Here is a 14,863-nt window from a genome sequence, read left to right on the forward strand (position 1 = left end):
TATTGATGCATTTTGCTCCTTATATCCTACAAAATAACTTCATAGGATCCATGTTTGGAAATTGTGGAAGTACACTTCTTCTTTTTCAAGAACATGAGTTTGCTGAAGGCAGGGAGGGCCAATTCTAGGAAGAAATATGAGGAAGGTCAGTGTCGCTTCTATTGCTGTGTTTCCCCTTTCCTCCCTCCAGCTCTCAGGAAACCTCTCACACTTGCGGGCTCCCCTGCTGTGATGCTCTCTGAGCTTCACTGTACTCTGAATCTACCCCTTTCTCTAGTATCACTAAGGGTTGTGTAGGAAACAGGGTCTTAGTCAACAGTGAAATTACAAGCGATTTTTCAATTTTATTAGTGGAGAGATCATGATTTAGGCACATTTTGTCGTAGTGCTCCAAAGGGCTTGCACGTTAACTGGGGACAATTCAATCCAACAACCCTTCATTAAAGCCGAGTCCAAGCCTGTATAGTACTAGTTGCAGCCCTTCCTCCACCCCAGGCCCGCCCCTAGGAGCATGCTCAGAAACACAGACAAATACATGAATTAAATGAGTACTGTGGGGCTTCCCAGGTGATTCAGAGGTAAGAATCCTCCTGCCAATGAAGGGGATGTGAGTTCAGTCTTTGAGTTGGGAAGATCCAGCCTCTGAGTTGGAGAAGGAAATGGCAACCCACTCCAGTATTCTTGCCAGGAAAATTCCATGGACGGAGGAGCCTGGTGGGCTACAGTTGACGGAGTTGCAAAAAGTCAGACATGACTGAGCAAGTATGCACACAATGAAACTGTTGGTGGAAGCAGGTATGTTACAAAGCAGTTTTACAGAAGAAGGAATGGTTAAGCATAGTTGGTATAACAGGAAGGGCTTGGAATCAATCATACAAGTGAAATAAAAGTGAACTTTCAGACATCAGTGATAAAGTAGTAGTGAAATTGCTACCAAGAAGCTAAGCTCTGTTTTCTTGTCACATCGAAACTTTTTACAAACAAAATAGAAACTTTCATACCTCTTTGCCTATTTTTTTCCCTCTGCCCAAGGCGCTCTCCTTAGGTCAGTCACCCTCTCTCCACGCCACAGATCCCTTACCAGATAATTCTCTGTATTATCACCATCACCACCCAATTTAATAGAAATAAACCTTTACATTCCTATTGTAGATGTTACAGTTTACAAAGCACTTTCACCTGTATCAACACGTGATCCTAATAGCAGCTCTTTATGGTAAAACCTGTTTCTGTTTTATATTAAGAATATCTAAACCTCAGAGCAATTTCCCAAGATAATACACCTAGTGAGTGGATGTCAAAATTGTCTTCTGATGCTAGTGTTCTTTCCACAACAGAACAATGAGACAAAATGCTTTATATAACACCTTACAAATTGAGAACATCATGCTTGGGTGTGAATGGAGAAAATAATAAGCGGCATATGTTTCAGCTTTCTAGTTTCCTTGCTTCTCCTTGTATGTTTAAGTTTACAATAGTCTTTATCACATCTTGTTAATATCTATCTCTAAAATCACAGCTCTGTTTTTGCTATAGAAATAGCCTGTGAAATTAATATGTGCATTGAAAACTACTTGAATTTGATTTTAAATCTATATAAGTCTATATATTTATATTTCTGCACACAGAAGATGTACTAGATCTTTGATTGGATTAATTTAACTATATACTATTGAGATTACAACTGGACAAATTCCTTCAAATAAAGTGATTTAAGTCTGTTTGTATTCACTAAGTTATACGTGTCCCCCTCCTCCACATATGGAATAATAAAAGGACAGAATTTAAAGCAGACCAGAGATTAGACAGCCAACAAGTCTTGAACTGTCATTTAATAGAAACTGGAGCCCAGAGAAGTGTTACAGCTAGTTAGTGGCAAAAACTTTCCTAGATTGGCTAACACTTCTGGGGAGGGAAACCTGAGTCATATGTAGCCAACTTTGCATTTTTCACAGAACTATGAATATTATATGCTTGTTATAATAATCCTGACTAAAACAACATTAAGAATTATCATCAGTTAAAATGATAAAAATAAAAATAAGGGCTTTAAGGAACCAATTTTCCATGGCATTTCTACACATCTTGTGAGAGATTATCTTTTCAAGATTGTTCTCTTAGCAGAAGGCCTTGGAAGCTAGAAATGGTGTCTCTCTAGAGGTCAAAGAGGGGGCTTCCCAGGTGGCAAAAGTGGTAAAGCATCTGCCTGCCAGTACAGGAGATGCAAGAGACATGGGTTCGATCCCTGGGTTGGGAAGATCCGCTGGAGGAAAAATTGTCATCCGGCAACCCATTCCCATATTCTTGCCTGGAAAATTCCATGGACAGAAGAGCCTGGTGGGCTACAGTCCATGGGATTGCAAACAGCTGGACATGACTGAGCATGCACACACCATGCCAGAGGTCAAAGAACAGACTTGTTTGGTGACCAGGACAGTAAACACGAGATGATTCCCTCTTCTTCCCGGAGACAGTCCAGACAACCAAGATAGTATCTCGCTGCAGATGAGAGGTGAGACCAATTTGCCAGTAACTCCTACAGAGATCAGGATATCCTCATCTGAGAATTCCTCAATTGTGATCCAGACCATGGTGTGAGCATTGTTTATCTGGACCCGTGCCTGCACTGTGCTGGTTTCTTTCTTTAAGTATTATAAAATAATTTATAATATAATTTTTAATATTATTACAAACTCTTCATAAACACTTTTGTTAGCTGTATGTATTTCTTGATTTTCACACGCTATATTTTTGCTCATCTCTGTGTAGTCATTCATTTTCCTGATTTTCCTGTTATAAATGCACAGTAAAATCTTTGTTCTTAAATTTTTTTCTGTATTTCATATGATTTTTAGCAGAATATACATCCAGATATCAAATTGTTGAATCAAAGACTAGAACTACTTTTTGAGATTTTTTATGTTACCAAAGTACTTTCCAAAATGTTCAAACCAATTTACGTTCTCACTAGCCACATCACGATGTGTTTTCATAACTACCTTCCACTTCTCCCCCATCACTTATCATGATAGCTCTTCTGAACTTTTCATACGTCCTCAGATACTTCCAGCCTTTCTATGTGTTTTTCCTTCTACATAGAATGGTGTTGACATGTACAATTCTCACCCTGCAGATCTCAGCTTACACGCTATCTTCTCAAAGAATTCTTTCCCAACTCCCAAACTAACACACACTACCCTTACCTCTAATACTTTCCTTTGTGTTATTTATGCACATGTAACTGTTAAATAATTTTATTCTTGGCTTGAATTTAGGCCCAGGAAAGCAGCAATCTCATTTGGCATGTTCTTCACTGAATCCCTTGTGCTAAAACAGATCTTGACATACAGTAATTACTTAACACACATTTCTTGAATCAAGTAATCTTTTTCAATTTTTATAACAATCCACTGAAGTTTCAAGGAAGAATCACAGGCATAGTTTGAACTGATCTCCTCAAGATCACCATGTGAGTTAGTGGCCCAGACATTATCTCAACCCAGCTTTCCTGACTTCTGGTAGAGATTTTAGAAAAAGTTCAATCAATGCTTCAAGAAATATTTGAATATTTTTATCATTAAAAATAAAACACCTCAGACAAATTGAGATCTCAGTTAGAGATATCATAGAGATTCTCTAAATACATTACCGTTTCTGTAGAGATACATCATAATGTCTCTGATTTAATTATTTCCCAATTAATGGATTCAGTTGAACCAAATCAGGTGAAGAATTGTTTTCCCAGTATTCTAGGGAGCCAGAATGTTGAACTTAACATTGTACAGGAAATGAAATTACACTTTCTTTTTGACTTTGAGACATGTCATGTGAATCATGTGCAAATGAGCCTTTTTCATTAGCTCTTGCAATTATGCAACAAGTCTGTTGTCTACAGGCAAAGTTTTTCAAAGACAAATTAATAAAGAAATTCAACAAGGTGCAATAATCCCTGTTTGTTCCTATTTTATTCAGGTTCTAAGTGACTAGAATCATGAAAGTTCAAATTATGGTAATGTGTCTGCATCCTTTCATAAAGATATACAAATGATGGCTTGATATGAAAAATTTATTTTTTAAAGCAACTCTAAGCATGGCCACATTGTAGTAAAATGGTATAATGGAACAGGACAGGTTCAAGATACTATTCAGTCTATATCTTCTTGTTGTTCAGTCGCTCATTCATGCCCATGGACCTCAGCACGCCAGGCTTCCTTGTCCTTCACCATCTCCTGGAGCTTGCTCACACTCATGCCCATTGAGTCGGTGATGTCATTCAACCATCCTGAGTCACAGAATATGAGTCGGTGCTTGTAGTCATGTCCATCAGGAATGGCCCTGCTGCAGTTTCAGATAGCTGTCAGTTCTCTAGAGGACTTCAGGACTATCAACTCCAGCTTTCTGAAGCAGTTTCACAAAGAACAGGGATCTCTGCCCTCAGCTAAAGAAATAGAACAATTTGGTATGTGGTTCTAGAAGCAGAAGCTAGAATTGGTTCTGACTTAGTGACGGCTGAAGCAAAAACTCATTCATTAAATTTTAGACTCAATATTTCCTCTTCCTTGTTTCAATGTATCATTAACTTTCTTGGTCCTCCTTCTGACTCTCTTAATTTTTCCTTCATGAGCTCCTGTTCTTTAGCTTAGCCCTTACACTTTGGTAATTGTCAAGCTGTCCTCAGCCTCTTCCCTCCACTTCCTCTATGTTCCATGGGCTTGCTTTGGGTGACCTCTACCGCTATGTCAGCTCTTACTTATTTGGTGAGAATTAATAAAAACTGCATTCGGTCAATACCTAAAGTAGTCTGAACACCCTGCAGGTATCCTCACTGCCTGTCTATACCTGAGTAGAGAAGCCCGACAAATATCTGCATTGACCTGAATGACTGAATGGCCCCTTCCTTGAGCCCTTCAGCAATATATCCAGTTTATCATTAGATATTCATTCTGCTATCCCATAGGAACTTGAAGTAGATGTCTCCATTTGTTTTTGTTGTTGGTGTTGTTTAGTCGCTAGGTTGCGTCCGACTCTTTTTCGACCCCATGGACTCTAGTGCGCTGGGCTCCTCTGTCCTTGGAATTTCCCAGGCAAGAATACTGGAGTGGGTTGCCTTTTCCTTCTCTAGGGGATCTTCCCGACCCAGGACTGAGCCCTCGTCTCCTGCATTGGCAGGTAGATTCTTTACTGCTGAGCGACCAGGGAAGCTTCCATTTGTCTTTACTTTCTTCCAGAAACACCTACTCTACCATCACTTCCTCTTAGTGGCTACAACACTATACCATGTTGAATAAATATGTATTAAATAAATACAGTTTTGTGGCTAAAGAAGTATTGTGCTTTTTATTTATGGACAACTATTTATTCAGAATATCTCCTTAAGTCTGCATACAAGTAAGGGAGTGTGGTACACTGGAAAGATGGGGGCACTGGAACTCAGACATACTTTGGGAATCAGCCAAATTCTCTAGCTCAATCACTCAAGTTGTATGACACTTAGCATGATACTTAATCTCTCTGTTCTAAACACTTTTTCATTTCTAAACTAAAGTGAGTAATACCAACCTTATAGTGTAGCTGTAGGGAATGGAGTGAGCACATGTACGTAGTGTCTACACATAGAAGACATTCAATAAATGATAACTGTTATCATGAAAAGCAATTATACCTGTGCATTTTGACTCTCTCCATTTTCTCACTTTTAATTCAATTTCTCTGTTCTTCTTAGTTTACTACTAATACTCTTGTCAGTATTATGTATTCTACATTGTTGACGAGACCTGTTAAAATCATAAAAATCAGGAAGAAAAAAATATATTAGATATTAAAAGCCTAAAGCACCTAATAGCAGTGTGAATTTGCATTTCAGTCATTCTTTCCCTCTAAACCCAACCTTAACTAGGTCTTGGAACAAGACAACACCCAGCAGAGGCAAGTCTTAGAACTATTTTTGAGATTGCAGGTTTAGGTAGAAATTCTAGAGGAGAGGATTATTGTGGGAAATCTATGAATAGGCAAAAAGTGTATGTTTTTCAAAGTATACATAATACAGTTACATGCAAATGTACTACATAAGAAAGCAATTAAAATATTAAGAACAAATGATGAGATAACTAAGAAATGTATTAGAATGAAGTTACTTTGAGATACTTCAATCTTTTACAACTGAAAGAAGAAATAGACAAAAAATTAAGCATGGTCATAATATATCAAAGTTCTTTTGAGTAGAGAAAACATAATTTTTACTGTTTAATCTTATAAAAATTACGCCATAAAGAAATGATTGCTAAAATTTTAAATGCTAATATTATATATGCTATATTCTTAGAACATAATCTAATTTTAAAAAAAGAAATTAAATGTAACTAGTTAAAATAAGAAATGGAATCCTAAATAACCAATGGAATCAACTGGGAATTAAACCTTAGTTATAAACTTTTAAAATTACAAAGAAAGATAAGTATGCCATGTTATATCTTGTGGGATACAGTTAAAACTTGTTTCAAAAAAAAAAACTCTGAGTCTAATACACCTTTATTATTAAAAGACTAAAAATAATGTGCTAAGTACTCATATTAACACCTTAATAAAAGGAAAACAAACCAAATAAAGTAGGAACAAAAAATTATTCCAAATAAAAGATGAAATTGGTTAAAAAATAAACAAACAAAAAATACCCAAAACTGGTTACTTGAAAGTAATATCCCAAATTTAATTTCATTGAATGCTCCATTGAGTTAAAAAAATAGTAGTGGGGGTAGCAAAAGCATTCGATTTTGAAAGTGATAAAAAATTTTAAAACAAATAGAGCAATCATAACACTTATACAGACCGGGAGCTGAAGAAAATATGAAAAAGAACAACAGGAAGCAAACCAGCTTTAAAATCAATCAGTGAAACAAAATGAAATGTTCTAGTATCTAAAGAACTGATATATTCATATCTGGTGTTTAATTTAGAGGGAAAATAAGGTTTATTTTATAAACAGCACTGTCATCATTGCCTTAAATAAAAATATGATACCGTATACAAAAGCAGACCTTAGGTGCTTCCAAAATACATATTTAAAATTAAATGGCAATAATTTTAAAATGTCAATTTAAAACAACTTAAAATATTGAAATTTACAACAACTTAAAACTCTTAAAACAACTCAGGAAAGATTGTTGGTAAGGAAGGGATATGGTTATCACTTTCCTATGGAAATAAAAGAAGCTATAGAAAGGATGTGTATTCAAAATTTCTTATTGCGATATTGTTTGCACTGGCAAAAAATAACGCTTAATACCTAGAAACAGCTCAAATGACCATTTAACAATAGTTAAATAGATTTGTTACATGGCTTAGTATTCAATGCCTTAAGCATTGAACATTATTTGGCATCGCCTTTCTTTGGGACTGGAATGAAAAGTGACCTTTTCCAGTCTTGTGGCCACTGCTGAGTTTCTGAATTTGCTGGCATATTGAGTGTAGCATTTCAACAGCATCATCTTTTAGGATTTGAAATAGCTCAACTGGAATTCCATCACCTCCACTAGCATCACCAACTGGATGCACATGAGTGTGAGTGAACTCTGGAAATTGGTGATGGGCAGGGAAGCCTGGCGTGCTGCAGTCCATGGCATTGCAAAGAGTCGGACACGACTGAGAGACTGAACTGAAGTATTGGTTAAAAACAAAATTCAATTGAGTAAATTTGAAGACATGATTGGTGTTATTCAAGGATGTGTGTGTGTGCTTAGTCACTCAGTCTGACTCTTTGTGACCCCAGGGACTGTAGCCCACCAGGCTCCTCTGTATGTGAAATTCTCCAGGTAGTTCTTACCTGGAGTGGGTTGCCATGCCCTCTTCCAGGGGATCTTCACAACCCAGGGACCGAACCCAGGTTTTCTGCAATGTAGGCAGATTCTTTCCCCTCTGAGTCACCAGGGAAGCCCATGAATCTAATAAATAGAAGAGAGCTCTGATAAGTGCCACAAAATGGAAGGCTTTTATAGAAAAGAGGGTGGGGGTAAGGAGTTCAGTTCAGATCAGTTGCTCAGTCATGTCTGACTCTTTGTGACCCCATGGACTGTGGCACACCAGGCTTCCCTGTCCATTACCAACTCCCAGATGCTCAAACTCATATCCATCAATTCTGTGATACCATTCAACCATCTCACCCTCTGTCGTTCCCTTGTCCTCCTGCCTTCAATCTTTCCCACCATTACAGTCTTTTCAAATGATTCAGTTCTTCACATTAAGTGGCTAAAGTATTGGAGTTTCAGCTTCATCAGTCCTTCCAATGAACACCCAGGACTGATTTCCTTTAGGATGGACTGGTTGGATCTCCTTGCAGTCCAAGGGACTCTCAAGAGTCTTCTCCAACACCACAGTTCAAAAGCATCAATTCTTTGGTGCTCAGCTTTCTTTATAGTCCAATTCTCATACCCATACATGACTACTGGAAAAACCAAAGTTTTGACTAGATGGACCTTTGTTGGCAAAGTAATGTCTCTGCTTTTTAATATGCTGTCTAGGTTGGTCAAAGCTTTTCTTCCAAGGAGCAAGTGTCTGTGTTTTAATTTCATGGCTGAAGTCACCATCTGCAGTGATTTTGTAGCCTCCCCCCAAATAAGTCATCAGCAATAAATAATATATAAATAAATAAAAGTTTGCCTCTTCTTCCTCTGAGGAGTAGATTGGAGAAGACCCAGAATAACTCATTGGTTCTAACCAGAAATTTCCAAACTGGTAGATTAAGGTTTTATTTGGGAGTAAGGTCAAAACTGCAATTAAGTTAGGTATTAAATCTAGGTTTGGTACCGTGGGTTTTGAGCACATGTGATGCCATTTTGGATCTGTGGATCATGTTTAGCAGTGCGTGTGTGTGTGTGCACTCGGTCATGTCCGACTCTTAGCAACCCCACGAACTGCAGCCTGCCAACCTCCTATGTCCACGAAATTTTCCAGGCAAGAACACTGGAGGGGGCTGCCATTTTCTGCTCCAGGGGATCTTACTGACCCAGGGATCAAATCCACATCTCTTGCGTCTCCTGCACTGGCAGGCGGATTCTTTACCACTGTGTCACCTGAAGTACCATGCAGCTATTTTCCTTAAAATGAATTCAATTTCTTGCTGTGAAAAGATCTCTCTAATGTATTTTTAAGAATGAAAGAATTTCATTAAGAAGGAAATGAGGTTGATGAGAACAAAAGAAAGAATGAAAGCTAGTTGACACCATTGTTCTAAGCATTTCACATATTAACTCAGTCAAAACGTCACTACATCCCTATGAGGTAGGGCCTATTATTATCCCAGTTTTGCTAACAAGGAAACTGAGTCAGAGAATATAAACAGCTTTTCTAAACATAGTAAGCAGTGATATTAAGATTCAAATCATGGCATTCTGTATCTAGAATCTGTATCCTTGAACATATGTGCCCTGCTTCTTATGCATATTTGTAAGCGACTGGGTAATTTTAGTAGAAAATTTGGAAGTATTCACACCAGGGAGGGAACAAAAGCTGCTTTTTTGGGCAGAGTATAGATGGAAAGAAAACGGGGAAGTAGGGGAAAAATCTGTAGCAAATGGAAAAATATATTTAATGTAATTTATTGAGTTTTACTATCTCATATAATAAAAACACAAATATGATTAAGAAGAAGGGATTTTAAAAAAAAGGAGTAGGAACAAATGAAAATGATGATAAATTTGAGATCTTTGTGGCTCAAGTTGTTACATGGTAACTGAATCTGAACTTAAGTTATTTATTTAAATATTTAACTATTTTTAAATTCAAAGAAGTATTAAGTATTATTTTAAAAGATGAGAGAAATGCATAAATCAGTTTGATCTTGTCAATTAAATAAGCAAAAAGTAATAGTAATATCAGCTTATTTTCAATTTATTAAAATGAAATATTTTAAACATTCCCGTATCATTACCTGGGTAAGTAATGTGATTCTTGGTAAAGGAATACACTTTCTCAACTTGAATAAACTGATAGTCTTGACCTTTAAATCAGCCACCCTGTGCTGGTTTTGCTGTCTTCATGCCAAGACTCTCTACAGTTTGCCATTTTAGAATTTACCTTGACTTCCTGTTTCCCTTTTAGCAATAACCTAGAGAAAAAAGGGGAGTCAAACTGAACTGCAAAACTTTGGAAATAAAGTGCCAAGAGGAGAGGAGGGCGACAGAGGATGAGATGGTTGGATGGCATCACTGACTCAAAGAACAGAAGTGAGCAAACTCAGAGAGACAGTGATGGACAGGGAGGCCTGGCGTGCTGCAGGCCATGGGGTCGCAGAGGTCGGACGCGACTGAGCGACTCAACAGCAGGATATGGTCCTCTTGTCCTACATGTGCTTACACCTTGACTTACTGAGAGCATATGAAATAGTTCTAGGTCAGCATCTACAACTTCAAAGCTAATCCACATAGGTATATAAACTTAAAATTTCAGATACTGCTGGGGCTGCAAATTTGGTCCCTTACAAGCTGAATATCTCTGAAAGTGAACAGTATGAGATGAGAAATATAAAAATTTATCAAGTGACATAATATTTGCCCCATGAAAATTTGAGACTGATCTAAAGGTCAAGACTATCAGTTTCTCCAAGCTGAGAAACTGCATTCATTTCCCAAGAATCACATTACTAACCCTGGTAATGATATGGGGATGTTTAAAAGACTTCATTTTAATAAGTTGAAAGGGCTTCCCTGATAGCTCAGCTGGTAAACAATCCGCCTGTAATGTGGGAGACCTGGGTTCAATCCCTGGGTTGGGAAGATCCCCTGGAGAAGGGAAAGGCTAACCACTCCAGTATTCTGGCCTGGAGAACTCCATGGAATGTATAGTCCATGGGCTGGCAAAGAGTCGGACACGACTGAGTGACTTAAACCACAATAAGCTGAAAATAAGCTGAGATCATAAACCTGACTGTTAAAGTTGTAGAGTAAGTGATTTCAATCAACATTTAATAAATATCTATTGAGCATCTATTATGTCCTGGTGACATGGTGGTGAACAAGACAGACAAGGCCCAAACCTCATGGAGCTTCTGTTCCAGTGGGGCAGATACATAATAAATAAAAAGTATAACAACTATAGGCATTTATCATTGTTACATAGAAACAGAGCAATAAAACGAAGAGCCCGAAGGCCACTTCAGATAGCATGATTATAGGATACCTTCCTGCGGGGATAAAGTATTTATCAGTGAGAATTTCATACAGTAAGAATGACAGGTCATGGGGAAAGCTGAGTAAATTATTTCAGGCAGAGAGGACGATAAAGCACAAAGGTAATGGAGACAGAAAATCTAGAAGGTTTGAGGATTAACAGAAGGCAGAGTTTCCTGACACAATTAGGGGGATGAAGGAATAAGTTGGGCATATTGTACAGGGTCTTATAGAATTTTTTTTTTTTTGGTACAGGGCCTTATAGAATTTTATTCGAAGATGACAAAAGTAACCTATTGTGAAGTATTCCACTTGTCAATATTGAGAGTACCTTGATATGGTTTACATTTCAATAAAAATTAATTGTGCAAGTAAAACAAACTTAGTATGATAAATTGGCAGATCAGCTTGGGTGGGGACCCTGGGGGGAAAGATGAGTCAAGGATCACACTTAAGTTCCTGGCTTTCATACATTCAAGAAATAGTGGATGAAACTAGAAGGTAAATTTGATCGCCCAGGAAGAAACGATAGCCTATTGGGCCAGAGTGGTGTTGGCGGAAAAGGAGCAAAGTGGAGACATTCAGTAAGTTGACTGGGTCATTAGGGTTGCTCTTCCTCTGAGTGACCTATAGCAGCCATCCCCAGGGGCGGGTTTCATGGAAGACAATCTTTCCATGTGGGGGGGGTGGTGTGGGTACATATGTGCCGGTGTGAGGGGTGGTTTCGGGATGATTCAAGCACATTACATGCATTGTGCACTTTATTTCTATTATCATTACATTGTGATGGATGAGTAAATAATTATACAGCTCACCATAGTGCAGAATTAGTGCGAGCCCCGAGCTTGTTTTCTTGAGCTCGGGTGGTTATGTGAGCTATGGGGAGCAGTTGTAAATACAGATGAAGTGCAGCGTGTTCATCTGCCATTCACTTCCTGCTGTGTGTACGGGTCTGTGGCCTGTGGGTTGTGGACCCCTGACCTATAGGATAATCCTGGTGTATCAGTAAAAAGTAAAGCTTCTCAAACTTTTCATTTCAAAAACATGATTCATTTAACAGAAGGAAATAGTGAACTGGGAACAGGATCAACAGCAGAGACTAGCTCAGCAATTCCTAGTTTCACAGCTGCATCAGCATACACCTGCTGTAGAACTTTTCTTTCTCTTAATTTTGTATCTGACTCTCATCAAAGCAGACAAAGCTTCACGTGCTTAATTTCATTCTAACACTCTTACTTAAAAATGGAGGCTTTTTGTTGGTTATCAGATCTATACTCACTGTGGCAGTTTGACCACAGAAAAGTCACTTATCCTTTCTAAGTCCCAGTTTTCTTATCAGTAAAATGGGAGTAATACTGTCTGGGAGATTACCATCATACTGACACAACATGTGAACGTACTGTGCAAATAATGATGCACTATTCAAAGAGAAAGCATAATTGTTATTTTTCTATCTTCACCAGCTCACATTGCATCAAATTCAAGGTAGCCTCCTTCTATTTCTGTATCTTAACTACATAAACCTAGTATATTCCTACTCCTGGAAAATGACACTGGAATGTGCCTGAGTGGATTTTTTCCATGGTTGGAATTGTGTTTGTGGTCACATAACCACATCTCTGCTTGTCCCTATTCACCTCATGACCAAGGGCACACACTTTTCAATAGTTGACAGTGAGAGAATCTCCGAATGTAAAATTATTCTGGTGAAGAAGTTCTCAGAATGTGGTCCAAGGAGCTAGGGGATTCATGAGACTCCTTCATGGGTTGACAGGTTATTCCTTTTTCAAGTATTAAGTCTGTATAATACTGTATTTTCTTCACATACTCCAACCGAAACAATGTATCATAGCGAATGGAGTATAGGAACAGATAATGCAGCATTCATCAATTAAGCCAGGCATTAGAGTTTGCAAAACTGTAAAACAATGTAACTCTTCTAATTTTTTCTTGCTATATTTTAAAGTGCTGCTTTCACTTTATTATTATTGAGTAAGTGAGTTGTTAATTTTTTTTTTTCTTTCATCCTAATGGAGTAAACACTGCCAGATATAATCCATATAAAGCTCTCTGGAGTTCTCATAATCTTTAAGAATGCAAAGGGATGCCAAGAACAAAAAGTCTGTGAAATATTGGCAGAGTGCAGTCAACCAGCCTAGGCAGCATTATTAAGCAACCCTGTGATCTTTCCCAAATAAGCTTTCATCAGTTGAGTTTCCATGCACAGAAAGCTAATCCTTCTGCCTTCTGTAAAGGTGTAAAACCTTCTGTAAAGGTACAAAACCTTCTGCCTTTCTTCTTGCTTATCTTCCTCCCTTCCTTTCTTTCATGAATTTTATTGAGAGGATGAATGAGTTGGCCAACTGACAAAACTCTTGAGATACAAAAATAATATAGTCCATAGAGTCCCTATAGAGCATTAACTCTAGTGGAAAAGGCAGTCAATCAAATGATGATAGTGAACTGTGAACACAGGAACAGAAGAGAGAGTTTTGACATCTGCTTAGGAGATCAGAAGGAGAAATGCAGAGTATTGCACTTAGGGCATCACAAGATCTGAATAAATAGTTCAGCTCTCTTTTTACTCTTGTGGCTCAACCACTTATTTTAAATAGAAGTGGCCCACTGTAGCCACCAAGGTGGTACTTTACTCCTATTTCTCTTCAAGAGAGAGCGTGTCACAGGAGTGCAGCTTGCTGAGACTCCAGCTGCAGTGACTTCAGGAACCACCTCAGTTTTCCAGTCCAGGACAATGGCTAAGTGCACCATGAACTGATCATTGGGCCTGGGCATTTTCCCCAACAAGCTCCTGATGGGCATCATTGCACAAGGGTCCCCGCTGGACCGGCTGACACTATCTCAGAGTAGTATTCCCGAGTCTCTTTCTCTCAGATTGATCCGCTTCATTTTCACAGAGGTCAGAACTACACTGGAGTCTGAGACTTTCCCTTCCTATTCCTCTTCCCTCTCTAAGTTCTCTTTCATTACCCCCTAATAGATTCTCTGAACCTCAGCTGCCTCCAGTGAAATAGAAATCAGGTAATATCTTGCTCATACAATTGTATAATAATTAAACGAGATGATATATGTGAATTACCATGATAAAATGTAAAGTCCTAAATGGGCTTCCCTGGTGGCTCAGACAGTAAAGAACCTGCCTGCAATGGCGGAGACCCGGTTCAATTCCTGGGTTGGGAAGATACCCTGGAGAAGGAAATGGCAACCCACTCCAGTCTTCTTGCCTGGAAAATCCCATGGATACAGAGGAGCCTGGTGGGCTACAGTCCATGGGGTCGCAATGAGTCAGACACGACTGAATGACTAACACACTAAAGTCCTAAATAAATGAAATTATTATGGTTGTTACTCTGACTTCCAATACCAGATATGTAGAATGCCAAATGGTATTCTACATTGATATGTCAAATTTTATCTCTATTTCTTTGATCCTTCTTTGTTTCGATATGCATTCCTGAACAGTGACTTTCAAACTTATTTACAAGGCCAGTAATATGAGAATCAAGGTACTTTTTGCCCAATACATGAAATATAGCTATATTTATGTCCATGATACTATTCATTCATTCAAAAAATGTGAGTACTGTGTGACAGAATTATTCAGGGTGCTAGGATTATAGCAGAGAGACAGGATTTGGAGTCTACTGTCTAATAAAGATAGTTTTCTAGTAGTAATATATACAGTA

General features: G+C 38.2%; 1 long non-coding RNA gene across 1 annotated transcript; it reads right to left on the minus strand.

Annotated features, from left to right (window-relative positions):
- Positions 1–4,052: 4,052 nt before the first annotated feature.
- Positions 4,053–7,882, minus strand: LOC122431182. Its single transcript, XR_006266454.1, has 3 exons — positions 7,820–7,882; positions 5,663–5,774; positions 4,053–4,438 (listed from the first exon to the last, which is right to left on the minus strand). It is a non-coding gene; the product is annotated as an uncharacterized LOC122431182 (long non-coding RNA).
- Positions 7,883–14,863: the final 6,981 nt, after the last annotated feature.

The sequence above is a fragment of the Cervus canadensis genome, chromosome 29 (assembly GCF_019320065.1).
Source record: "Cervus canadensis isolate Bull #8, Minnesota chromosome 29, ASM1932006v1, whole genome shotgun sequence".
NCBI classification, from domain to species: domain Eukaryota; kingdom Metazoa; phylum Chordata; class Mammalia; order Artiodactyla; family Cervidae; genus Cervus; species Cervus canadensis.